At 48.0% G+C, this 26739-nt stretch overlaps 1 protein-coding gene across 2 annotated transcripts in view; it reads right to left on the minus strand.

Annotated features, from left to right (window-relative positions):
* The window catches only part of Nav1 (neuron navigator 1), a 237966-nt gene that overhangs the window by 122756 nt on the left and 88471 nt on the right, over positions 1–26739 (minus strand). The gene's annotated exons all lie outside the window — the stretch shown is intronic.

A 26739-nucleotide genomic window follows, 5' to 3' on the forward strand; every position in this document is an offset into this window, starting at 1 on the left:
TTGCCCACAATAATTTCATGGTTCGCCAACCCTACAACATATTCTGCCATAAAAGGATCCTTGGGACAAACACTCTGAGGAGATTCTGTAGTCATAACCCACTCCCACTCGCCACAAACCCACTGCCTGTAAAGATCCTGTGAGGTCTTACCATTGAAAAACCTGTTTAACCTTTTTTAACCCAGTGTTTCCTCTTTATTTGACCACAGACTCTTTCATTCCTAAGTAAGGCTAATTAACAGGTTTTACAGAATCCCCTCAGGGAAATGCTGGCTTGCAGAGGGAAGAAGAGGAAGGGGAAACTAGAAAAGCAGCAAGGTATAATTGTGGGGACTTAGTATATGCTGGGATAAGAAATCAGGGCGCTAGTCTCTGAAGAGTCCCGTAAAGCCGCCATACTGCTGACACTGGTCTCAGGCATGCATCGGGAAGGCACCTTCCGAGATGTACACAGAAATGAACCAGAAAGATTAAGTAATGAAAACTTTCTTAATGGAGATGATTTGTGAATTAAGAGAATGGCTGAGAAAGACGAAGAGATCAGAGGCAGCAACCAAAGATGGAGGTCAAGGGCAAGACAGAGAACCATGAGGAGCGCTGGATGGAAGAATGAGGGACACCACAGTTGATAGCCAGGCCAGCCAAGCCGGTCGACAATTTTCATTCTAAAAGACCAAGACCAGAACAGTGCCCTCTGCTAGGCAAAGGGTACACCCCACTAAATTCAATCTATGCCACAAAATTCTAAAATGTACTGGATTATAACTCAGAGGGTAAGATAAACACTGAATAAAAGATGAGGAGGACAGACAATCTGACCTATAAAGGAGTCCCCAGTAAATGACGTATATGAGCTGTGGAGTACCTCTCTCACTGCCACTCAGAAGCACAGTCTCTCTGGGAGGCACAAGATTAGACCATCCTTCAAATTCTCTTTCCACCACTTTCTAGCTTGGTATCTTCAGGCAAATCATCAACGTCTCTGCCTCAGTTTTTTCATTAAGAGAAAGACATAGTAACTTTCAGTGACTACTTTGGATTGGTGGTATTGAGAAGGAAAGGGCCTTGGGAAACCCAGGAGAAGATTAACAGACAGCCCTGGGGCTGGGGATGGAGCTCAGTGATAAAAGCAAAAGGGCCCTGCATTGGATCACCAGCACAGCCAAAAAAAAAGAGAGAATAACAGAAACTTATGGTGAAACCAGGTTCTGTGGTCATGCTTATAACCCTAGCTACTCAGGGAGGCTGAAACCTAAGATGGAAGTTCAAAGCCAGCCAACACAGGAAGACAGGAACATCTATGAGATGCTTCCAATTTACCACCCCTCCCCAATCCCAGAAGTAGATCACTGGAAATGGCAGTCTGCTGGCTTTCCTCCCCCCCCAAAGGTAGGAGGAGCTCCTGGTTGTCATTTGCATAAGGCTACCCAACTTTCACACCAGTAATGAAAGGCTCTGGCCCTTTGGGGAACAAGTTGTGAATGAGATCAGTACTCAGTAGGGCAGAGGTGGTGAAGCGTGCAGTTGGCCTCCCTCTGCCTCAGGCACCCCAAGGTGGCTTCCCTGTTCTGTCAGGCTGGGGAGGGAGCTTCAACAAGGTAACTCTGGAGAGGAGGCTGACTGCTGTCAACCCCCTCTCCCCAGGGACTAATCCCCCTGCCATCACTGCCCAGCCAGCCAGCCAGCCAATCACCCCCTCCTTTCTGGGCTTCCCCACCTTCCATCTCTAGCATCTGTGCCTGGATTGGAAGCAGATGGAAGGGAGGGGCTGTCAAGTCCCCACAACTCCCCTGGGCCTCACCTCTTCCCTGGCTGGTCCTTCTTCCTTCTCTCTGCATTTCTCTTTCTGGGCTAATGCTAGAGAGGTCCTGGGAGGGGAGGGGAAGGGAGGACAGACTGAGGGGAGGTGTGCTCTTGAGCCTGGCTGGTGGTATGATGATGAGTTTGCAAGGATGAAGGGAGCCTCTTGTTGGAGGCTGGGGAAAGTTGGAGTGCTAAATAAAACTGTAGTCCATGTTATATCTTTCTTCCTTCATGGTTAAATCACTAGCAAAGCATGATAGGGGAGAAGTTAAGAATACAGGGGCCTAGTGCCAGCGACTCATGCCTGTAATCCTAGCTACTCAGGAGGCTAAGATCTGGGGATCTCAGTTCAGAGCCTGCCTGGGCAGCCAAGTCCTGAGACTCCCATCTCCAATTAACCACTAGAAAATTGAAAGTGGCACTGTAATTCAAGTGGTAGAGCACTAGCCTTTAGCAAAATTGCTCAGGGTCAGTACCTAGGTCCAGAGTTCAAGCCCCACGACCGAAAAATAATAATACAGGTTCAAATCTGGCTATACTAACTACCAACTCCACTGAGCAGAGGTGAGGCCTTCTTTGTGCTTCAACATGCTTAAAAGTGGAGGTGAAGTCAGGCCCTAGTAGCTCCAATCTGTAATCCTAATTACTTAGATAGCTGAGATCTGAGGAACTTGGTTCAAAGCCAGTGCAGCCAGAAAAGTCTGTAAGACTCTTATTTCCAGTTAACCATCAAAAAGATGGAAGTGGAGCTGTAGCTCAAGTGGTTGAGTGGCAGCCTTGAGTGAAAAAGCTAAGGGACAGTGCCCAGGCCCTGAATTTAAGCCCCAGTGCCTGCGCACACACACAAACACACACATACCACAATAAACCTAAAAGCAGCTATCCCAAAGAGCTAAAGTACTGAGGAGAGTGCCATACACATGGAGGAAAGGTTTAAAACCCATCCGCCATTACTACTCTAAAGAAAAGTCTAGGATGGTGAGCTGTTCCAGCAGAGGCTTCAGCCTGTGAAGCAGAAGGTTTGGATTCTGTCCTAAGGTGGCTGTGTGGCTTCATCATATGTGGCTTTATCACATGCAGCTCCCTCATCTGTCTATAGGGGATACTCAAGTATGTGCTCTCTCCACTCTCTTTCAGAGGAGGATGTAAGGAGAGCACATAAAGCAGGGCACATTTCTGAGTTTGTTTGTTCTCTCTCTCTAGTCCTCTCCCAGCCTCCACTTTGAGCAAGTCATTAGGTTTTAAGACTCCTCACTTCAAGGACATTGGGTGGGACAGGAAGCAGAAGCAGCTGGGATTTGGTGAGAGCTTCAGGCTGTTAAGGTAATTTGTGGGAAGGGAGAAAACTTCCTGAGAAGTATCAAGGGAGAAAGGCACCCCAGAATCAAAACGGACTGAGGACTGGAGTCCTAGGAGCCAACAGTCAGGTACACTCCCACCTAGGGGAGGGGAGGGGAGGATGGTACAAAGAAAGACAGCCAGGTTCCTGGCCAGCCCCTGCTTCCCCCCACCCCACTCCAAAAAAAAAAAAAAAAATCCAAAGGCTGCTTTGACTAGGCCTGTGAAAGAATGAATAAGCTGGGCACGCAGGTCCCCGCCCCCCACCCGACCTTCATCTGTGTCCTTTGATCCTGCAGTCAGTTTACAAACACCTTGGGCTCCAGGAAGAATAGGATTCACTAATAAGCACCTGTGACAAAGGCCAAAATACCTTTCAGACAACCAATGCCCTCTTCTTGCCATCATGAACCGCTAAAGCTACAGACGACCTACCAGGCCTCCAGATGCAAAAGACCAAGCTAATGGTCAGTCAGGCCACTGTTGGACCTGGGACTGTTTTAACTGTGCTATGCCTTTCTCCCCAAATCCTCCCTATTTAACCTAAGGCCAATGTTGTACCACTGAAGACAGCTGAAGTGGGAACTAAAGTGTTGTCTGCCATGGCTGCATGTACCTTTACTGCCCTTTACTTGGCATATGGGGGTATACATGGCTGGAACTGATGTAAATCTCCTAGAGTTTGGGCCTGAGGTCTAAAGACCTGGTTTCAACAGGCCATGCCCAGAGAGGCACAGAAGTAAAAAGCCACTGCAGTGTGGTCCATTCCTTTTCTTCAAACACCACCTAAGTGAGAGGACACTAATAATTCTGACACGCAGATAGGTGGGGACTCAGAATCAGAATTTAAAAACAAATTAAAACAGGATAAATGTTGAATGCCCAAGTTTATGGGCTGATGGCAAAGGAGGGATCACTACTGCACTGTTGGTGGGAGTGCAAACTTGTTCAACCACTATGAAAAGCAGTATGGCAGTTCCTCAAAAGACTAAACATAGACCACCCCTATGACCCAGCAATTCCACTACTTGGCATTTACCCAATTATCCAGAAACAAGGACAGACTAAATCCACCAGCACAACAATGTTCATTGAAGCACTATTTACCATAGCAAAGATATGGAACCAACCCAGATGTCCCTCAGCTGATGAGTGGATCAACAAGATGTGGTATTTGTACACAATGGAATTCTATGCTGCTGTCAGAAAAAACGACATCGCCCCATTTGTTAGGAAATGGAAAGTCTTAGGAAAACAATCATATTAAGTGAAGTAAGCCAGACTCAAAGGAACTTAGGTTCAATGGTTTCCCTCATTTGTCATAATCAGTAGAAACCTTGGGCTCTCCTAGCAGAGATTTGCAATAGAACAAAACCTTGATACAAAAGGCCATATAGTATGACGCTAAATGAAAGAATCTCTAGGATACAGAAACAAAAGCCATATAATGAATGATTGTTGTTCTTAATGTACTATGTTATCTCTCATCTCTTTTGCTGTCCCTTGGTTATCTCATATTGTTACAGTATCTCACTTCGTTACCTGATATATCGGATATATTTGTATTTGGTTATTTGAAATTGGATAGGGAAGGGGGGAAAACAAGATGAGGGGTAAGGGTGGGGGGAGGGAAATGGGGACCAAGACATGTGAAAGGGTATCAATGTATGGGAATTAATGCACCATCTATCTGGCAAATATCATGTAACCCTTCTATTAATTACAATAAAAAATATATGAAAAAAAAAAGTGTGGCAAGCTAGAGGCACAGCCCCCAACATGTTAATTACTGGCCAAATTATTTTGGTAGAAAACTGCTTGGCAGGAGAAGAATAGAAAAGGTTCATCAGAGCCAAGGAAGGGTTTGGGCTGGGGCCCTGAGAGATTGTGCTTCTTTTTTGCAGAGTTGGTGGGGAGAATGGCAGTAGAGCCCTTAGGGCTGTGGCCCTGAGCAGTCAGGGAAAACTACTTCCTTACCTGTCCACTCTCCTCAATACTGCCCCAGTGACCCATTTGTTTCTCCAAGATTCCCCATTCCTGGTCCCTACCCCTACCCCCCAAAGAGTTTCCAACAAGAGACACGGAGCGGACATTATCTGGGTCTCTACCTAGAAAAACTACTCTGGCTTCCTAGGCACTACTGAGAGCTGTACTTCCGTCTTGAGAAGGAAAAAGTGGGGAGAGAAGGAGACAGAGAGGCCCCGAACCCAAGCCTGGGGTCTAGCCTGACTTCAGCAAGTGCAGCGTTCTCAGGCTACAGCTTCCTCTGAATACTTGGGAACCCCAGTTAATGCTGGGAGCCCAAGGTCTACAGAATGGGCCTTCCTCCCACTCTGGTGACCTCCCTACACATTTCATCACTGCCTGGAAGAGTCCCAGATGCCTGCCAGGATTCACTAACAGCCTCATTTCTGAAAAGCAGACCTGGAATCACTTCATTTGGGTAAAGGAGAAACTGAGGCTCAAGATGACAACTCAGGAATAAACTTTCTCATTATGAATGACTTACGTCCACAAAAAAGCTTATCTTTTTTCTCTGGGACTATCTAGCTTCAGAAAACAGTCCCAGTGATTCCATTGGGGCAATAACCCAAGTCCAGGAAGCCGAGGTTTGAGGGTGGGATGTGACTGAGGAGAAATGAACTTGGGCAAACCAGTGGGGGAACCCCACACCTCACACCCCATTGCATTGTATTAAACGTTGCCTCACTTCAAGGGAAGGAGAGGAAAGAAAAAGATGAATGGAAGAGATGTCAGTTCGACATGCAAATCCTTCTGGGATGGGCAGAATACAAATACCATACTCTGGGCTGGGTCTTGAGTGAAGGCCAATGTGCATTTATGGAGCATCTCAGGAGCACGTCCTCTCAGGGACCAAGTGCTGTAGGTGGTTCTCCCCAGCCCCCAGGAGGCAGGAATTTCACTCCTCCATCCATGGCCTGAGCAATCTGGGGTTGACAGGCTAGCCTGGGACACAAAGGACCCCGTCAGAAAGGAGACTATGTGAGAGAGGGGGCGGGCAAGGGTCCCGCAGGCAGCAGTGAGACATGGACTTGGCTGCCTTCATGGATTTGTCAAGGAGCATATTTGGCAGTGAGATACTATAGGGCCCTCCGCAGGGAAATGGGAGATCTGCTTTACCATGGAGGTCCCCCGGGAGTATTCCTGGTACGGTAAATACTACTTCCCAGAAGGCCTGGCTAGGCCATGAGCCCCCACACATTCCAAGGAAGAATCCAAAAGGACACAGAATAGAATCCTGGGCACTGTGGCACTACTACAAATTGTCCTCACCACCCACCCTTCCTGCTGCCACCCTTCCCCCAAAATACTTTTTGATTTCACACAAGTTACCATGGCAACCCAAGTCCCCATCAGCCAGAGGGTTACCATGGTGACTTAACTTGGCTCTGTCCACTGCTAAGGAGGGTTCTGTACCTTAGTGGGTGAACAAGACTCACAGGAAATAGTGAAGGGAGCACTGGGGCCTGGGCTGGTTAAGGAATTCTCAGGATCCTGGACTGGCACCTGCCAGGCCTGACATGGAGATCTCAGAGCAGTGATTAGCCCAGACTCCAACATGCCTGCTGCTCAATTCTCTCTCTCTGGAGGCATTGACTAGCCTGTACTCCTTCTCCAAGGGGATACTTCTTCCAGGCCTTCCCATGCGAGCTCTTAAGCATCTATCCTGGCTCAACAAGTTGACCCCTCAGCATTTACTGTGTCTGTACATACCTAGAGCAATATCCCACAGCTAGGTTCTGGGAAGGGTGCTTTTTAATGATATGACCTTTAGTGGGTACCACAGTTGCACGGCTGCATTCCCTCTGCCTGTATTTCCCCTAGCCAAGGCTCTGGGCCTTGACCTCTTGGGTCCTTTCTCTCCCATGAGGCAGGGGACTGTCTGTAGGGTAGGGTGTGTTTCCTTGCCTTGCATTTCTACATGGAGGATGCCATATTGGGAGCTGATGATGATGGGCTTGACACTCCAGCTGTGAAAGGGAGGTGACAGGTGAGGACAATTTTCACTTTTTTGGGAGACTCAGAATGGAAGTATTCCGCTTCAGCCATTTCACAGTCTCCCAGTCTCCTCTACTCCCTCTCCTTACCTCCCTCCCACTTTATCACTCTCTGGCTACTATGCCAAGAAAAGAGAACAGAAATGAAATCTGGCGGTGTGTGCCTCCCACAACCATCCCTTACAAACACACTCTCGTTTTGCTCATGTATGCCATGGCCCATCTGCGGGGCTCGGCCTGCCCACGTATCAGGAGAATGGAGTCTTAAAAGCAATCCAGCAAATGCAGGGACACATACTTACTGCCTGCTGACATAAATTCTAAGAACTTTTACTGCATTCTCACAGAGCCTAAAACAATGCATTCATTAATAAACAGTGAGTGCATAATTAAGTTTACCTGTGAAAAATGTCATGTATAAAATTAACAGCAATACTTTTTTTTTTTAAAGACCAGGGTCAAGTGTGTCTTTAATCCCACTTGTTGAGTGGCCAGTGAGCAGAGTTTTACCTCCACACACCCAAGAAGGGCTTTGGTGCCCCTCTGTGAAGCTTTGTGGTATCCTCTGGGCAGTCCTACCTGGGCATCTGTAGAGCTGTGGGTTCCCCAATCACAGGCTGTTTTGTAGACACTACAGAATGCAAACTAAGTCTTCTAGAAACATCTGAGTCTGGCTCTGAATCCAGGCAGCTGGCTTTCTCAAAACCTCATGAATGTCCCCTTACACCTATTTCTATGGCCTCCAGACCAGTTGTGAAAGCCTCCTCCAATTAATGGTAGCCACTTAGACAAGTAGCTCTACTTCCTGGCCTAGAAACTAAAAGCAATGTCAATAACCCCTGCCCTATAGGGGCTGTGAGAATTAACTTAGCCATCATGTATAAGACATCTAGGGATAGTGTTTGGCACAGAGGAAATGCTCTGGGTAAACTGTCCTGACAACTAGTTCCCAAGGACCTTCTGTACTGGGATAAAAGGTCCACTTAGGCCACAGCTTTGCAAATTGCACGTTGTACCTCATTTACAGATTGTGAAATCAATTTAGTGGGTTGTAACCTGCAATTTACAAAAAAAATGTGTGATAAAACAAAACAGAACAATCTACATACTATTGTTTCTTTAAATTTTGTATCGAATGCATGTGTTGGGTTTGCTGGAGAAATGTACTACTGATGGGGGAAGGGTGGTCAGGATTTTAAGAAAAAATTTCTATCAACTGCTTTGGGCTGTTTTCAGGTAGTAACAGACTCAGTGTGAATGTATTCTTGATTCTGTCCTAAGGGAAATCTGGGAAAGGAAGATTTCACAGGAAAGAGGGAGCATGTGGAGGAGCAGGGCCAAAGCCAGTCTTGTACCTCTCACATTTTTTACTTACAGTGGGTCCTGCCCCTTAGAGAGGGCTAATAGCTACTTCTTAAGCATATCTTAAACTTCTCAAGAGCTCTTCAGTTGAACCCATGCAAAGAAGATACAGGGAGGGGCAAGTAATACCAGCACAGCATGCTGGACACAGACATTTAGCACAAGTTACATCCTAGGGAGGACAGACTCTCCAAAGGCAGGGAGCACTTCTACACTGTTGTTTTCTCCTGTCGGTCATGGGGCTTGAACTTTGGGCCTAGGCACTGTCCCTGAGCTCTTCAGCTCAGCCCCACGTTTTCTAGTGATTAACTGGAAATAGAGTCTCATGGACTTCAGTGCCTGGGCTGGCTTTGACCCAGGATCCTCAGATCGCAGCCTTCTGAGTAGCTAGGATGACAGGTGCGAACCACCTCACCCAGCTATTTCTACGCTGTTGAGGGACTCTCAGCATTGGATGGGTTGAGTCCTAGCTGCCCTCTGCACATCACCAGTAGCCACCCTACCAGTGAGTGCTTCATACTAACCTTCCTTCTGAGGTTGTAGATGGCATGAGTTCTAGCTTGCACCACCATTATCACTGCCAATGCAATGCCCAGCACCAAAACCATCCTCACCACCTTCACCAGAAGTGTAGCTGGTACAGAAGATGAGGATGAAGATGGGTGAGGTGAGAAGTGGGGGGAGGGGCCACCCTGGAGAGAGGGGTCTCTAAACAGCTGATAGGGGACTAGGAACTAGAGTTAATTTCATTATAGTGGTCTTCACCCTTCACCTCTCCGTTCGTCCAACTGCCTGGACTGGAGGAGGTGCAGAGCTCTAAACCCACCACCACTTCCATCACCTCCTGGGAATCTCAGTCCCCAAAAGGTGACTTCCACAGCAGCATCTATGCCAGGAGCAGTGCTGGTGCCATGGTGGACTTAACCATAGACAGAAAGCCACCAGGAAGAAAGCTAGAGCTGGACAAGTGAGTTAGCAGTCATGGTGGCTTGGGACCTGGAGAGGCCACAGCCCCAGGTCATGGCTCTTCAGATCAAAACTTGTGAGGAATCCATTAGCAAGCATCTATTCACCTAAAAATGCCGGTGCAGGGAAGTACAGAAATATGGTTTGTTCTCATCTAAACATGGTGCAAGCACAGACACTCAGAGTAAGCCCTGGGGATGTGGTGAGACGGGGGGAGTGTGAGCCCCTGGCTCTGGGGTTGAAACACCAAACCATTACCTTCTTGTTCTGAGACAGGCACTGGGTTTCTACAGACATGACCTCATTCCCTTGCCTCCTGCTATTACCACCCACACCTTTTTGTACAGGGAAACTGAGGCAGTCTTCCAGACCTCAGGAAATCTCCACAGGGGGAGGACTCAAAGTCTATGATTTTTTAAGTGCGTCATGCAGAGACCATGAGACCCAGAATTTTCTGGGCTGAGGCCACAGTCTAGGATGGGACTCTGGCCAGTCTGATTGGCCCATCCCAGGGTTGGCAGGGCCTCTGTCCTCCTCCTGCAGGGGATGGCATTTCCTTACACTTGGGACAGCTGCCAGAAGAATGTTCCTCAACCAACATCTACAGCCATGGAAAGCCAGCTCCAATGTCCACCAGCTTCAACGAGCTATTAGATAAGCCTCAGTGGTGGGATGAGTTTTAAAAGCATATTTACGAGTTTTAAAGCCACAGAAAGGGAGAGATATACTCATTACTTGACTCTAAAAACCTCCACATACAGTTTTTAAAATTCATGGGTCAGGCTAGCAGTAGTCGTTTGCTAAGGTGCTGGCCAGGTTGACTGACTAAAACAAGAAGGATCAGCAAACAGGAATAGTCAGGAGACCTGCATCTGGGGCTTTTACCTGCCCCTCATGGGTTGGATGACTTTGGAAGACTTTTTTGGCACCTCAGTTTCCTCATGTGTTAAATGGGAGATTGGATGTGATTACTGAGGTTCTACTTGGTACTGAAATTCTAAGGTAAGACTGCGTCCTTCTCTTCTTTGCCTCTTCACTGCAGAGGCCCCAAATCTAACAAGGGAGTTAAGTGTTGAAACACTTTCCATTTTAACAGCTGGAGGCATCTTAACTTTATAGCTGGAGAAAGGAAATGGCTGCTTAAACTGTAGTCAGGGCTGAGGGTGTGATTCAAGTGGAGGGGAAAACCTCTGGATCAGGAGTCATGGGAACTCAGGCGATCCTAAGGGACTGGATTTGTTCCTGTTCTTCTCTGGACCTTGGTTTCCTCATCTGCATAATGAAGGGATTGCTTCATATTCTGGCTGTGAAACTGCAACCAGCCACTGAGTTGGGTAAAGGCCCTGTTTTCATATGTGTTCCAATTCAGACTGATGAACAGATATCTCTTGACTTTGTCCAGGAGCTGGCATCACCAACTGGAGGTGGATGTCTTTGACTCCATTCACGACTCTCAGATTTGAATTTCATTTAGAGAAATCATGACAAAGAAACCTGCCAGGACAGCTGCCTGCTGATTCTGCAATGGAGCCCATGCTGTCCTGCCCCTGAGGAACCTGAATTCTTGAATGTACAAGACCTAGAAGGGTCACTGCCTAAGGGAGCAAGAGTGAGGGAAGGCTGGCCCTGCTCAGGAGAAAGGCAGAAGAGTCTAGTTGTCTTGACCCATTTACCCTTTCCCTGTCAAGTCCCAGGCAGGCAGTGGCCTCCAGGTAGATAATAAGCTCCACATGAGGGCTGTGCCAGAGACTGGCATGGAGAGAGATGCCCTTAGGCTCCTCCCTGGCATTTCCAGGTCTCTACTATCATGTCTAGTCCTACATCTCACCTCAATCTTCTCTGCTCTACCATTTTCTCCTGTTCACTCCTCTGTGAATAGAAAAGACAGTTGTTCTATCACTCTCAAACCATCCCCCACTCCATCTGCTTCTTCTTCTAGACTTAAATCTCTTCCATACAGAGCTGTCTGACATAATGTATGATTTTTTTGGGGGAGGGTGGTAGGCAGGGGGGTGGCAAGATAAGAGTGGGTGGAGACAGGCTCCCTTTCCAATGATGTCTGGCCCAGGATGCAAGGAGTGTCAGCTTGCATTCCTGTAACAGAGGAGCAAGAAGAGGCCTGAGATGGGAGGGGCTGCCTCCCTCCCTCACCCCCATACCTTGAGCAGGTCACAGGACCCAATGTGGCAGGGAATGCAGGCACTGGAAAGGTGCTCTTTCTGGAAGAGGGATGGCTCGGGGGCCCTGCTCTCTCTACTCTGGCAACCCTTAGCCTCAGATTCCACCCAATATTCTCCCTGCCCTCAGGGCTCTCTGCTACTTTTTTTTCCTTTGCATGAGTTCAGGAATCAAAATGGATACCAGCTGTAAATGCCATGTTTTTCTGTGTGTTCCAACTCATGCTGATGGAGAGGTGTCAAGAACTCAGAAAAGGAAAGCTGAACCTCCAAATCTCAAGAGTAGTTCAAGGCAGATGGAACAGTTTTTTTTTATCTTCTTCTTCTGACTTTTACACTAGCTCAGATATGGAGAGATAAGTGTATTTTGCAATGGGAATGGAAGAAACTCGACAGAGCAACAGTTCTGCTGTCAAGCTGGAATATTCAAGAGGTAGAAGCAATTCAAAATTTGAGATTCTTTTTTCCCTCACTTGGTGCTAGTATTAGGGCTTGAACTCAGGGTCTGGGTGCTGTCCTTGGAATTTTTTGCTCAAGTCTAGCACTCTGCCACTTGAGCCACAGTGCCACTTCTAGCTTTTTCTGTGTGTGGGGGGGGGCATACCAAGGAGTCAAACCCAGTGCTAGGCTGGCACTCTACCCCTAGGCCATACTCCTAGCCCTAATTCTAGATTCCTAATGAGGGCTCTCTAACAGAGTGACAGCAGGAAGGGAGCAGGACCAGGAGTTCTGAGCATCCTGGTCTCTCCTCTCTACCTCACCTATCAGCCAAGGGAAGAATGGTAGTATCTACTGCCCCAAGGGGAGGGCCTCTGTCTGCCCACCTGTACTTGTATTCTTGGCCCTCTGGAGAGGCAGAGATGGGAGAAGAGAAGGCACTTTCATGTAAGCCTGTTCTGTACATGGTGACTTCTTATGTGTGGGAGCACTTGTGATAACTAGGGACATAGACCGAAGGTGGGATTCACTCCACTTTGCCCACTTCCGGGAGCCCCCAGACACTAACATCTGATTTCTAAGCCAGCAGCTGGATTCTTGACAAAGAGCTCCAGGAACTGGCAGAGTTGGCGGCACAATGGCAGCAGGCTGCCCCAAGGCAAACTCTGCATTCTGGTCCCAGAAAAGAGGCGAGAAGTGAGGAATGCCAAGTAGTCTGCAAGAATGGCCAAGGACAGGGGGGGTGAGGGAGAGGCAGAAGACTTCCTGAGCACAGCAAAGAGAGGGGGCTGGGAGAGTGGGTACGCCTGGAAGGAAGAACAGTGGGTGAGCGGATGCTGGTGCTTTTCAATCAAATGCAGATCCAAGACAGGCGCACACACTGCATGTCTCGTTTCTGTGCATGCAGTCTGGAGATGTCGGGAGATCTAGCAAGTCACCAGTAGGCGCAGATGTGAGGGGACAGCATGATGCAGGCATGGCCAAGGACAAGAAGGAGAGGCAGAAACATTCAGGAGAAGGCACCCTGCAAGAGAGAGAGGAAGAGGGCAAGTACACTGTAGACTTGCAAAGTGGCTGGCTGAGGGTAGCAAGGGCTCAAGAATACACAGGTCTTCACTGACAGACAGGTTGGGGGCAGCCAAGCCCAGGAGCTTCCTGAGACAACACTCATGTGTCCTCCACCTGACCAGTGGGGGCAGAACCTCTTCATCAGAACAGAGTTCCTGAGGCCTAAGTGTCTACCTAAGGACAAAGAAGACAGATGTGGATTCCACAAGACTGAGGCCACGTCTTCTTCCTCTACAACCCTACATGGGAGGGGTAGACCAGTAACAACAAAATAAAATGAAATTAGCGTGTACAGAATGCTTTTTCATGTGCTAGGCTGTGTGTGCTCAGGGTATTACATGCATTATTTCAATCACAGCCACTTTATAAGGTAGATTCCTTTGTTCTTCTTGCTGAAGATTGAACCCAGGACTTTGTGGTGCTATGCACAAGCTCTGGCACTGAGGTAAAAACCTTCTTTCTATAATGGAGATATTACTTGTCCAATTTAACAGATGAAGAAACTGAGGCTCAGACACGTTCACTGACCCATGGTCGCAAAGCTACTTAATCCAGAACAAGAATTTAAGTTTGAGTGTCTTGACCCCATAGTCTGTACAGCTGGTCCCTATATTCTGCATCCATCCTCCATTCAAACCCCACGGGAATAAGGACAATAACTTAGACCTCTGAAAACAACCTGAATTAACTTGGATTTTACAATTGGAATCCAGAGGTACAATTCCAGGGGGAAATCAATATCTGCAGTGTGGGAAAATTGCAGGAATCCACTCCTGGTCCAGTCATAAGACGGCAGGGCTAGGTCCTCTGCTAGATCTTCCTATCTCATAAGGCAAAGACAGGGGCCCTCCCCAGAGTCCAACACTTAGCATATGCTTATAGGAACATATGGGGTCAGCCCCAAGCCATGCACTTGTTCACCTATGAACAAAGGGAAGGAGCTAGGATATCTTGGCTCCATAACTCCCCACATGTCCTCCCAGCTGTGTAACAATAGGTCATTGGGGTGGCCTGGATTATATGCTTTAGCTCTAGGAGAAATCTATGATGACTACCAGAGGGTTTATTGACCAATGGAAGGACAGACAAACTCAGGATAAAGCTGAAAATCAGGCCTCAGTCCCCATCCCTGTGAAACAAGGATATTGCCTTTTTTTTAATTATTATTTTTGCCAGTCCTGGGGCTTGAACTCAGGGTTTGAACACCTCCTTGGGCTTTCTCAAGGCTACAGCTCTACCACTTGAGCCACAGCACCACTTCCCTGCTTTTTCTATGTATGTGGTACTGAGGTATCGAACCAGGTCTTTGTGCATGCTAGGTAAGTACTTTATCACTAGACCAAGGATATTGCCCATTTTTACCCTGATTAGATTCAAAGTAGTCTTGGGCTGAAGGTTGGAAATGGGTAATGAACTTGAACCAATAATGCTGCCCTTAGAAAAATCATCCACGGGGGGAGGGAAATGGGGACAAAAACGTAAGAAGGGGTATCAACGTCAGAAAAGTAATGCATCGACTGTCCGGCCAATGCAACTGTAACTCCTCTATACATTACCTCGATAATAAAATAATAAAATGAAAAAAAATCCACACCTCCCATCTGTCCACCTTTTTCACATGGTTTCTGGCCATTTTAATTTTATCATTGTTCAAACTACCACTGGACTGACACAGAACTTTAAAATTTACTGACTAACAAATTCCTTTCTCCCTGTGATAGGTCAGTCAGAACCCTCTAACTCCACCCTGGGTAAATTGACAGATCTCAGATAGGGGAGGCTCGGAGCTATGAGCCTCCATGCTCTGCCACAAGGATTAGAGGCACAAGTCAGCCAGAGGTACAAAAGGAAATGAGTCATTTGTGTATTAGCTCCCTTTCTTCTGAAATCTAGCTGATTTCAGGGATCCACCTGTGAGACAACTTTGTACCCTACATTAATCATGTATGCATGTGAGCACTGGTAAAGGGGCTTGAACTGGGGATCTTAAACTATTTCTTAGCACATCTGCTGACGACTAGCACTCTTCCACTTGGCCACGCCTCTACCTTCCGCATTTTGCTAGATAACTGGAGATAAGCATCTTGGATTTGTGTGCCCAGACTGGCTTCGAACCATGATTGTCAAATTTCAGCCCCCTGAATAGCTGGGATTATAGATGTGAGCCACTCGTGTCCAGCTCCTCTTTTTGTTGTTGTTGTTGTGGTTGTGGTTGTGGTTGTTTGCCAGTCCTGGGCTTGAGCTCAGGGTCTGAGCACTGTCCTTGGACTTTCTCAAGGCTAAAGCTCTACCACTTGAGCATCAGCACCACTTCCAGCTTTTTTCTACATATGTGGTACTGAGGAATCGAATCCAGGTCTTCATGCATGCTAGGCAACCACTCTGTCACTAGGCCAAACTCCTACCTTCCCCCCCTTCTTTTTTGGTGGATCGTAGGGCTTGAACTCTGGGCCCGGGCACTGTCCCTGAGCTCTTCAGCTCAAGACTACTGCCCTACCCCTGGGCCTAAGTATTGTTCCAGACTTCTTCAGCTCAAGGCTACCACTTTACCCCTGGAGCCACAGCCCTACTTCCCGTTTTCTAGTGATTAACTGGAGATAGGAGTCTCAGGTCTGGGCTGGCTTTGAACCTTGATCCTCAGATCTTAGCCTCCTGAGTACTAGGATTACAGGCGTGAGCCACCACACCCAGCCAGCTCCTCTTTTTATAAGCTGGTTCTAAAGGCACATGCTTCTAAGAGTCTGAGCTAAACTGAAACAAGGTCAATGACTACAGCCAAATTGAATGATGCCTACTGGGATTACTGACCACCACCAGGTAGAAAGCAAACAGAAATATCTCCCTCAGCCCTCCTAGATCTGGAAGCCAGGCAATCTTATCCCTGTTTTAACCACAAAGAAGCTGAAGCTCATGCAGTTAAATTGCTTATTCAAGATGCAGTTAGCAAGTCCAGGGTACACAGGTAGACAGGTGGAATGGGCCAGAGGAACTCCTCCTAATCCAAAATTCTAGGCTTCCATCCTTCCTGACTATCTAGTCATCCTCATTCAGGCCACTTTGACCCTGTTCATTTGTGTCCACCTGGAAAGCTTCCTGCTGAGACATCTCCTGCAGATCCTGGGTTCTGCTCTGTCCAGTACCAGCCATGATTCTGTCAGAATTAACCTTGAGAACCAGGGCTCTGAGCAGAGAGCACCAAGGAATGTTTGCAGAGGCCAACAGGTCTAATAAACCTGGGCTCAACTAGAGCAAGACTAGTTAAGCCAACAAGTTCTAGAACAGAGAAGAGAAGGAACGCAGAGTTGCTACTTGCCATGCAAGAGGCAGTAGAGTCCAGTGGCTAAGAGTAGCAGCCTGAATGAAACCTTGCTTGAATCTTAGCTTTACCAAAACTTGAAACATGCCTCTGGGCCGACCATTGACATACCTTAGGCTCCCCTAAGTTCTTTCATATCTAAATCTTGTATAATTCTGGGGTTACTAGTCAATGGAAAACCATTAGTACAGACATCCTCGTTGAATTTTGTTGTTTGGGTTTTTTTGTTGTTGTTGTTTTGGGTATGTAAGTTCTAGGACTTGAATTCAGGGACAGGGCATTGTCCCTTAGCTTTATCACTCAAAGGTGGGGCTATACTACTTGAGCCACACTCCCATTTCTAGGTTTTTGGTGGTTAACTGGAGATTGGAAGTCTCAAGAGTTTCCTCTCCAAGCTGGATTCAAACTGTGATTCTTAGATTTCAGCCTCCTGAGTAGCTGAGATTATAAGTGTGAACCATCAGCATCAGCCCATCCTGATATACACACATACACACACACATACATACACACACATACATACACACACACATACATATACACACACACATACATATACACACACACATACACACACATACATATACACATACATATACACATACACATACACATACACACACATACATACACACACATACATACACACACATACATATACACACACACATACACACACATACACACACATACACACACACACACACACACACACACACACACACACACACACACACACACATTTATTTAGGCCTGTTCCAGGGCTTGAATTCAGACTCTAGGCACTGTCTCTGAGACTTTTTGCGCTCAAGGCTAGCATTCTACTACTTGAGCCACAGCTCCACTTCCAGCTTTTTCTGAGTAGTTTACTGGAGATAAAAGCCTCATGAACTTTCTTGCCCGGGCTATCTTTGAACTGTGATCCTCAAATCTCAGCCATCTGAGTAGCTAGAATTATGTGTGAGCCACCAATGCCCAGCTCTATCCTGACTTTTCAAATAAAATAAAAGAGTAGGATACTAAGTGACCCCTCCTGTGTGCCCCTCCCTGTGACCCCTACTACTCAGCCACCTGGGTCCTTGTTCTGTTGACCCTCGCCCACCACAGTCCAACAACCTCAGAACTAACCACCTGGCAAAACAGGAGGCTCCCAAGACTCCCCCAGCTCCACACTGTGGCAGGGTTATTAAATATTTTGCATATAACCCTTGAATAGATCTCATTATGAAGATGGGATGGGTTTATACAAAGTGCTCAGCACAGCTGGCAAACAGTGAGTGCTCAATACATGTCAGTCAGTATTATCAGTGACTCACTCAGACAGGCCTGAGTGTTAAGTGGTCCCCCACAGGGCCTCAAGGTGAGGGTTCCTGTTCTAACTGTAGACTGACCTCAGCAGAGTCTTGGACTTCAGTACTTTCTTCTAAGGAGAATGAACTTTGTGGCCTGGCGCTCTGTAGCCCTGAAACTACAGGCTGGGCTGAGAGACCTCAGAAAGGCTAGAGCCAAGTAGGCTTCTGGGCTTGGAGACTTGGCCTGCAGCTCCCAGGAGTCCAGCTGGTCTCTTGATAGTGGCAGCAGGAACAGCCTCAGCCTGCTGAGAAGCAACCAAACCCCGCTGCTGTACAGTGTCAGTCGGTACAGGATCTGGAACCGGCTCCTGTGGCTGCTTCCAGCCACCATATCAAGGTCAGCAGCAGTAGCACTAGGCACCTGCCTCTCTACCCCACATAGGCCCAGCTGCCCTTTCCCTGAGTTCAGGAGCAGGTGCAGAAAGGCCTGGATGCTATGTCATCATCAAGGCCACGTAGGAAAAAGCCTGTCTCCTGTGGCAACCGTGAACTCCAGGACAACACCTCCTGGGAACATCTAGACTCAGTAGGAAAACCAAAGCCTCCATGACAAATCACTGGCATCTATAACAAGATCCCATAGCAATGCCTAGGCAAGGCAACTGGAGCAGCCTTGAGGAATCCCAAAGGTATTTGATAAAGCTGAAGGTGGGCTGGGGTATGGCTCAGCAGTAGGCATGAAGCCTTGGGTTCAATCCCCAAACTGCTCCATTGGATAAAAAAAAAAAAAGATGAAGACTTGAGCCTGGGGTTAAGAGGTACCCTGACATCCTGTGGGCACTCCTACTGCAGGGCAGACTAGAGGACCATCTGCTCTGAGGGCTTCAAGCCAGTCAGACCCCAAGTTTTTGTACCTTCATTCAAATAAGGCTAAATAACTGGAATGCCTTCTCTCCTTATGCTTAGCATCGATTTCTTTCAGGAAGACTTCCTGGACTGTATGTAACTTAGGAGTTGAAATATGGTCTCCACTCTACTTAGTTGAAAAACTCCACTATCTAGGGTTAAACTGGTAGGACACTCCCCAGGTTGGGGCAATGGATTCTGGTCAAAGATGCTGCTTTCAAAGGGGGTCAATTTCTGTTTTCATTCTTGCCAGTCCTAGAACTTGAACTCAGGGAGTAGGTGCTGCTATCCCTATCCCTAGATGATAACTTCTTCCATTTTTTGGTAGTTTAGGGGTAATAAGATTCTCACGGACTTTCTTGTCCCGGATGGCTTTCAACCACCACAATCCTCAAATCTCAGCCTAAGTACCTAGGATTACAGGGGTGAGCCACCAGCATCCAGCTGGAGGGACAGAAGCATCCTCTGTCTGGGTGCCTCCATATGGCCATTCAGAGGCTACAAAAGCAATCTTTCGTCTAGCTAAAAGACATGAAACCAAGTCTCAGAGTGACCTCTCCGAGGTTGTAGGAGATACAGGATTATTTGGAAGATGTTTTAGGGGTAAACTGCCATAGCTCTCTTCCATGTAAGTATCTACCTAGAAGATACAGCTCAGTTATAGCACATTCTGGCACGTTAATTCTCATCAGCCATGATTCCTGCTAAACAGGATTCGTCCTCAAGCCCCACATTTACCTTTTTCCTTTACTTACTTTTACTATTTTTGTGTTGGTGCTTGAGCTTGAACTCAAGACTTCATTGCTTTCCTTTGGTTTTTTTCATTCAAGGCTCTACGACCTGAACTATACTTGAACTTCTTCTTCCTTCCTTTATGGTTCTCTTTCCATCTCCTGCCAGAATTCCGTCCTCCTTTCAAAACTATGAGTCCTTCTCATCCTCTGTGTATCCTGCTACCCACACATAAAATCTACTTCCAGGTTCTCCTCACCCTCTGCCTTGCCTGGTCTGTTTTCATGGCACCATTTGCCACGTTCTCTTTACCCCAGAATGATAATGGATGTGCCTTTTTCTCTTCATCTGGCCTATAAACTAGCAAGCTGGTCCAAAGCTTAGGAACATGGTAGTTTGCCCGTACAGACTGCTTGACAGTTGCTCCTGAATTAAATGGAAACTATTTTTGGGGGGCTTGAGACTCTGAGAGGCAGTACATTCCAGGTGTTAGGTTCAAATCCTGGCCCTGATGCTTACTTGTTTTACTGGCTTTGGGTGGATTCTCTATTTTTCAGTGCCCGATATTCTTCATCTGTAAACACCAGAACCATGGATCATTAATGGTGAGCATTACGTGATTGGGGCGGTGGGGGGAGGGGCTGTGCTCATGCCTGTATGCATGCCAGTTGTGGGGCTTGAACTCAGGGCTTAGACACTATCCCTTAGCTTTTTCCCCTCAGTGCTAATGCTTTATCACTTGAACCATAGCTCTACTTTTGCCTTTTTTTTGGTAGTTAATTGGAGTTAAAAGTCTCCCTAAATTTTCTGCCTGGGCTGGCTTTGAACCACAGAACTCAGCCTAGTAGTTAGTTAGGATTACATACATGACCTATCAGTGCCTAATTTAAATGACTTTTGATGCATAAGGAATGAGAACAATGCCTCTCAGACGTGAGTGGCCAGTAAATGTTAGTAGACTGCTGGTTTATTTCTCCGGGAATGAGCAGGTACCAGGCCTTTGGGAAGCAGCTCCTAGGCATGGGGAGGTCGACTGGTAGGCCGTATGGTACCTTAGGAGCTCTGAAGAGAAAAGGTAGGGCTTCCTGGGGAGGTGCCAACATCTTCAAAGGAGAAGGGCCTATTTAAGTGGGTCACCAAGGGCAGAGGGAGCCTGTGTCTTCAGAATCTAAGGAGTAACCAGCACTCACAGTGTTTATCTGGGAAAGTAGCCAGGAGTCTGAGCCCTGCAATCTTTGCCTGGGGTCTAGTTGGGGGAAGTGTTCTACTATGGTCTTATTTCAGATATTTTTACTTATTCAGCTCTTCTGTATACACACACACACACACACATATACAATGTTTTAATGTGTACTGCAAGCCAATGAATGTGCAAGGGCTTATAATTGTATTCACTGATCATTGTGAACACATACCATCCACTGTTACTCACTGACACAACCTCACCCAAGTTCTTGGGGTTTGTGTTGTTAATCTGATACCTCCCTTGGGCACACTTGCTGAGAACATTCACTGTCTTGAGCATGCTCAGTCTGAGGTTTTGGTTTATAACCCTGGCTTTTCACAAATTTCACCTGAAGCTTCTAACACTCAACCATCCATCCCTCTGTACCCAACACTCCAGTGGATGGACTGCAAGAGAACTCTGGGATTCCACAAAGATGGGTTCAGGAGTGATTCTGACACACTAGCATTTGGACCTGCCCTTGTCCTTCATTTTCTACATCCCCAGGCCACAGGAACAGTACCATGAGAGGCCCAGCACCAGGGCTGCCACCCAGAAATTAGAAGACTCTGTGGGGAAACCGCCCTTACCAGTGGCTCTGAAATGTATCATTGAGATATCTAAAATAGACTCTAGGATGGCTAAGGACAAGGCCAGACCCTTCCAAGCTCTGGCAGCCTTGTTGGGGTTTGGCTAGAAGTGAGTAGGAGAATAATCTGTGTCAAACAGGAGATATACAGCAGTACTGTAAGCTGCTGGGGGCAAAGCTCTTGGGGGATGAACCTGCAGCCTGTAGGAGGGCTGTTGCAACCTTTTTTGTCCCGACTAAGGCACTGGACTAAGCTGGAGAGTCTGACCTCCCAGTGGGACCTCCCATTGTCCTAATAGGAACATCCCACCTCTGTAGTTTGTGCCTCCACATGTCAGGAGCAAAAACTCTGGAAGACAGATGACACATCCTTCAGCACCCCATATCCCAGGCACATATTTCTGCATCCACACTGGCCCCCTATGCTGAGTATACTTCTGGTACAACACTGTTCCTTCCTTAGACCCCAATAGGGAGGTATAAACAGCTTCTGGGGCATCTCCGCTCATCAGGAGGATGCAGAGACCTGGGTCCAATGGGCAAAATGGAACTAAACCCAAGATACTTGGTGTTATCCCAGGCCTCAGAAGTAACAGTATAAGGGAAGGTGTAGGAGGTGGTGGCTGCACTGGGGGTTGACCTGGCATTCAAGGGGCTCTGATCAGAGGTAGTCTGCCCACGCAGGGCAGTGAGCTAGGTCTGGGCCTCTGGGCCCTTCCTGTGCAAGCAAGGGAAGGCTGTAGGCTCCTGGGACATCAAAGGCATCTGGGTAATCCAAACAGGGTGTGGGGGGAGGTCAGCCAGCGCAAATTAGAAACAGGTGGTGTCCACTTCCCCTATCCTGGCTAGCACAGGGATACCGGCAGCAGGGGAATGGCTGTAGGGAGTACAGCGTCCAGTTAGGATAGGAGAAAATGCAGCCAGGTGCTGTGGGTCCCCAGGAGGGATCACTCTCATATGCAAACATGATGAGGAAGCAGGATGGTGGTCCAGGTGAGGAGCTGGAATCCCCTGAGCCTGTGAACCAGGTGAACAGGCCAGGTTCCAGGCTAGATGGCCGACCTCAAACATAAGAAATCTGTAAAAGGCAAGCTAACTTCATTTTGTCAGGATCCAGGGAACAAATCTGGGCCGTGGGGTGGAAATTCTCAGAAGACAGAATCTTGGCTTCCAAAAAAAAAAAAATCTTTCCAATAATGAATGCTTTACAGAGAACTAAGTAGTGAGCCCTCTGTTTCTAGGAGTGTGCAAACACAACACCCACCTGCCCAGGATGCCACAGAGATTCATTTCAGCTCTAAGTGGGTGGCTCAACCAGACAATTTCCACTCTTTGGTTCTGTGAAATCCCAGGGAAGGCAGAGAGAGGCAGAATGCTTTGCAGAGGTGCTGACTTTCCAGCTGTCCTGGGAGAGACTGCAGCAAGCTGCAGACGTGATTTCACAGTGGTGAGAGTGGACCCGGGGTCTCTGTTCGGCCTGGCCAGTATAGAACCAGGCAGCCAAGCTCCATGAAGCAAAGCTCTGTGCACCACCAAGCCCTTACCACACATGTGTGGAGGGAGAGCTGCAGGGAGAGAAGGGCAAAACTAAAGCTTAGTAGAAAGGGGAAGTCTGATGATGGCAGCCTAGGGCAGGGAGCAGGTAGGGGTAGTTATAGCCCCAGAAACACATTAGCCAGGGTCAAGAGGGAAGGCTGAGGAAACATCCCAGGGTGTCACACCCAGGTGACTTGGTCCTTTCAACTGTGGTCTAGAAAGGGCTTGTGGCCTGGAGTGAACCAACGACATTTCCCTGGATAGAACTGCCCTGGTTGGTCACCTGTGCTCTGTATCTGTCCAGACAGAGGATTTGCCCCTAAGACCTATTCAGCTACCCAGGCATCACACAGAAACAGCCCAGGTTGCCTTGTGAAGAGGCCAGTTTCAATGCAACAATCTGAACAAGGCATGACTCAGAGCAGAGGAAAAGAGGGGTGGACACTCATCCCCTCCCCGGATAGGAGATCGAGCCTGGCCTTGAAAGAAATCATACTGAATGAAGTAGGGCAAAAGACTGTCCTCAGAGCTAATCCTGAAGAAGGTAAGAGATCTTAGGCTCCAAAGTTACAAGGCAGCTTTTGCTATGCCGTGCATGTTCACCTGCTTGTCAGAGCCCCCATGAGCCTGTGATTGCACAGCCTCCAGCTCCACTGCAGCTGCCAGGGAAAGAGCAGAAGATTCATTCACCCTTTCCTGTTAGGCCACAGGGAGCCCTTGGAAGAGCGAGGTGAGCCTCTGGGTGGAACAAACTTCTGATGCTCAGATATTGGGTAAGCTCTCACACCTTTCTGTCTGCCCTAGGTAGCCATTCTTCCATAGAGAATGGTTATCTCTTCTGCCCTACCTCCTCCTCCCAAGAGCATTGGATTTAAAAAAAAAAAAAATCCAGGGGGGTAGAGTGGGAGGAGTCTAGGCAGGCATTCACCCACTCCTATCCTATCTAGAGTGGTCCTCCCTAATAAAGTTCCACAGCAACACAGAGAAGTAGACAGCCTCCTGCTTTTCTTCCTCATTTCTACTCAGCCTGTGCTTCTGAGGATCTGTTAACATAACCACACACCCCAATGGTGCCAGGTACCCTCTGTGGAAAAGTAGGAGTAGTTCAAGTTCCTGGGTTCTTTCATATCCTGACCTCAGGGACTCTTTAACTACTCTGTTCTGTCCTCTTTTTCTGGAAGACTGAGGGGAAAATCTGAATGTCTGGAGGAGTCAATAGACTGACTTTGGTGAGGAAGAAATGTGAGGCTTGCATGTTAATATAAACTCTTTAATTAATATAAACTCTTTAAGTTACTTGGAACATTCACATTTCCTCTAGCCTTTCAGGGTCATGATGAATTTTCTCACTCACAAGGAAACTGAGCCCCGGAGGAGAACCTGCAGCCTAGGACTCTAGGCCAGGAACTCAGGAACACAGCTTCCTGCTCAGGCCTGGATAGGGCTCAGTGATCTTCCTCCAGGAGCCAAACTGCCTTATGTAGACTATGGGGCTAGAATACAAAACCATCTGATTCCTGGAATTGGCCTGTTTCCCTGCGGGACACACCCCTCAGTCTTCTAAGTTTCTAGGATTCCCTAGGGGGACCCTTGTTACTTGGCAGCTTCCAAGGTGAAGAGAGGGACAAGGAGCGTGCCTAGACCATCTGGGCTGCAGCTGATTTCTGGGAAGGGGGGACGATCAGGTTTCAGTTTTCTCCCTTTATTCCAGAAGGCTCTTATTTGGGACTGCCTTGTCGCCCCCACCCACTGCCTCAGTAATTGGGTCTTGGCAGCTTCTTGTGTCTGAGATGGAACCAGGGAATATTCTGGTCTCTTGGAAGGAACAAATATCATGTCGCTAGCCACTATCAGGGCAGCATTCTTTTCCCTAGAGGCCATCCTGCTCTCCATCAAGGGCCTGTGTGACCTTGGAAACACCTTACAAGCCTTTGGTTTGTCCTCCTCACCCTGATCCTGCCAATACACACTCTATCCTGAGTTCACACAGGAGCCAAGCTGGGCTGCTTCTGTCATCTGGTTCTAAGCACTATCTCCCAGGGCCTAAACTCTATTCCACCTTGGTCCTCTCAGCTGGAGACAGCCCAGCAAACCCCAAAGACTTCACACTCTCCCCTTGATCTGACAGCAAGGCTCCTGAGTCCTTTGGGGGCTTCCCAGGACAGCTCTGGTGACCTGGGCCCCTCTGCACTTGCTGACTCAATCCGCTCTCAACCAGGTATCCTAGGAAAGAAGAGTCTAGATGCCTGGGTATAAACTATGCTGCCAACATCAATGCAAGTGACACTTTGGACCTTATATTTCTCTAGCTAGGTGGAAGTATGCTTGAAGAAATGACAAGTTTAAGAGCAGGAATAAGAAAGCACAGCTCAGCTTCTCTCCCTTGTCCCCACCCTCCAGTCAGCTCTAGGACGACCTGTCAGAGTTCCCATGGTGAACCCTTAAGCAACAATGGAGTCTTTAACTGGCAGTCAACTCTGGGGCCATTTGGAAGGCCCAGATTAGCTAAGTCACCCCAAAGAGTAGAAGCTCTGACCTTGAAAATGGCTCTGTGCCCTCTGCTCCCTCAGTCGTCCTGCTTCCTCACACTGCTTTTTCCTGCCCAAGGCACACAAGGTCCTCTCCTCTCCTCTCCAAGGCCCATCCTTGCAGTCTCTCTGACGATGCTCATTCCCAGTTAGCCTCATGCCCTCAGTCACAATTTCATGACCACCTCCACAGAGAGGCCGAACATAGGTCTCCCCTTCCCAGTTCCCCTCCAGCACACAATCCAGTTCCAGTTCTCCTTAGTCTTCCTTCCTGTCTGATATTATTTATCCTCTAGTTATTATCTGTAAGCTCCTTGAGAGCAAGACCCACTGAGCAGCTCAACGGGCAAGTTCAAGGCTCATCCCTTCTACATTCCCCACCCTCAATTCATGCTTTGCCCAGACAATGATGGCTTTCAGAAAGGGCTCTCCTGGGACAAGTCTGCTTCTCCCCCTTTGCCCTTGTCCAGTTACCTAATTCCCTGGCAAAAACCCATCTGTGGCCTTCTCCATGAGGACAAGTTCCCTGTCCCTGCTTACAGAACTCTCATCCTGGCTTACAGAGGAAGCAGAAGGCACCAGAATGATCAGAACAGACCCAGTGGGTCTCTGTCAGCTGGGCATTCTCTAGGGACAACTGGACTGGCTCTCCCAGTTGGTCATCCAGTCTGTTCATCACTCGGTACCGCCCCCTTCACGCAAAGACACACCTCTTCCCAGCCCCCAGCTGGGCTGGTAGTATGCAGGGTACTGGAAAGCTTGGGTCCCTGTCAGCACCTGAAGAGCCCCATCCCAATCACTGCAACAAGTCCTTAGCCAAGGTGGCTTGCTGTGTGGCTCCAGGCCTCTCCACCCTTTTCCTAAGACCTCAGCACCACCCTGTGGGCTCCTGAAGCTCCCAGTCTGTGCCCAGCACATCTTCAACTTATCTCTCTCTGAGGACAAGAGGTTCAAGGAAAAGCAAGCCCAGTTCCCAGGGTGCTGCAGGGTTTTAGCTCGGACTCTTCAGGGTGGGAGAACAATGGAGCAACCCTCGGAGCTTTTGTTCCTCTCTACCCAGCTTGCCTGGCTTCCATTAACCAAAGGGCAATGTCTTCCCGGTCAAACAGGAGTCTGCACAAAAAGCCCAGACCTTTCCTTGAAAGACTCTGGAGGTGGGGGGTGGGGCAGAACCTGGGGATGAGGAAAAGGGCTCTCAAGCATCCAGATGCTCACAGCTGGCTGCCCAAAAATCACCTCCAGTTCCAGATGCTTTCACTTCTCTTTGCCAGATCCCTCAAACCCAGGAAATCTGACTGGAGCCTCACACTCAGGATCCACAGAGGAAGTCAGGCCTCGGCTCTGCTTCAGAGCCAACTGGCCCTCACATCTGTTCTCCTCACATCTGTCCTCTAGAGATGGAGGCTCTCACTGACACTACCACAGCACGCTGGATCCTGTGTTA

This window comes from Megascapheus bottae, chromosome 10, assembly GCF_031878675.1.
Source record: "Megascapheus bottae isolate mThoBot1 chromosome 10, mThoBot2.hap1, whole genome shotgun sequence".
NCBI lineage: Eukaryota > Metazoa > Chordata > Mammalia > Rodentia > Geomyidae > Megascapheus > Megascapheus bottae.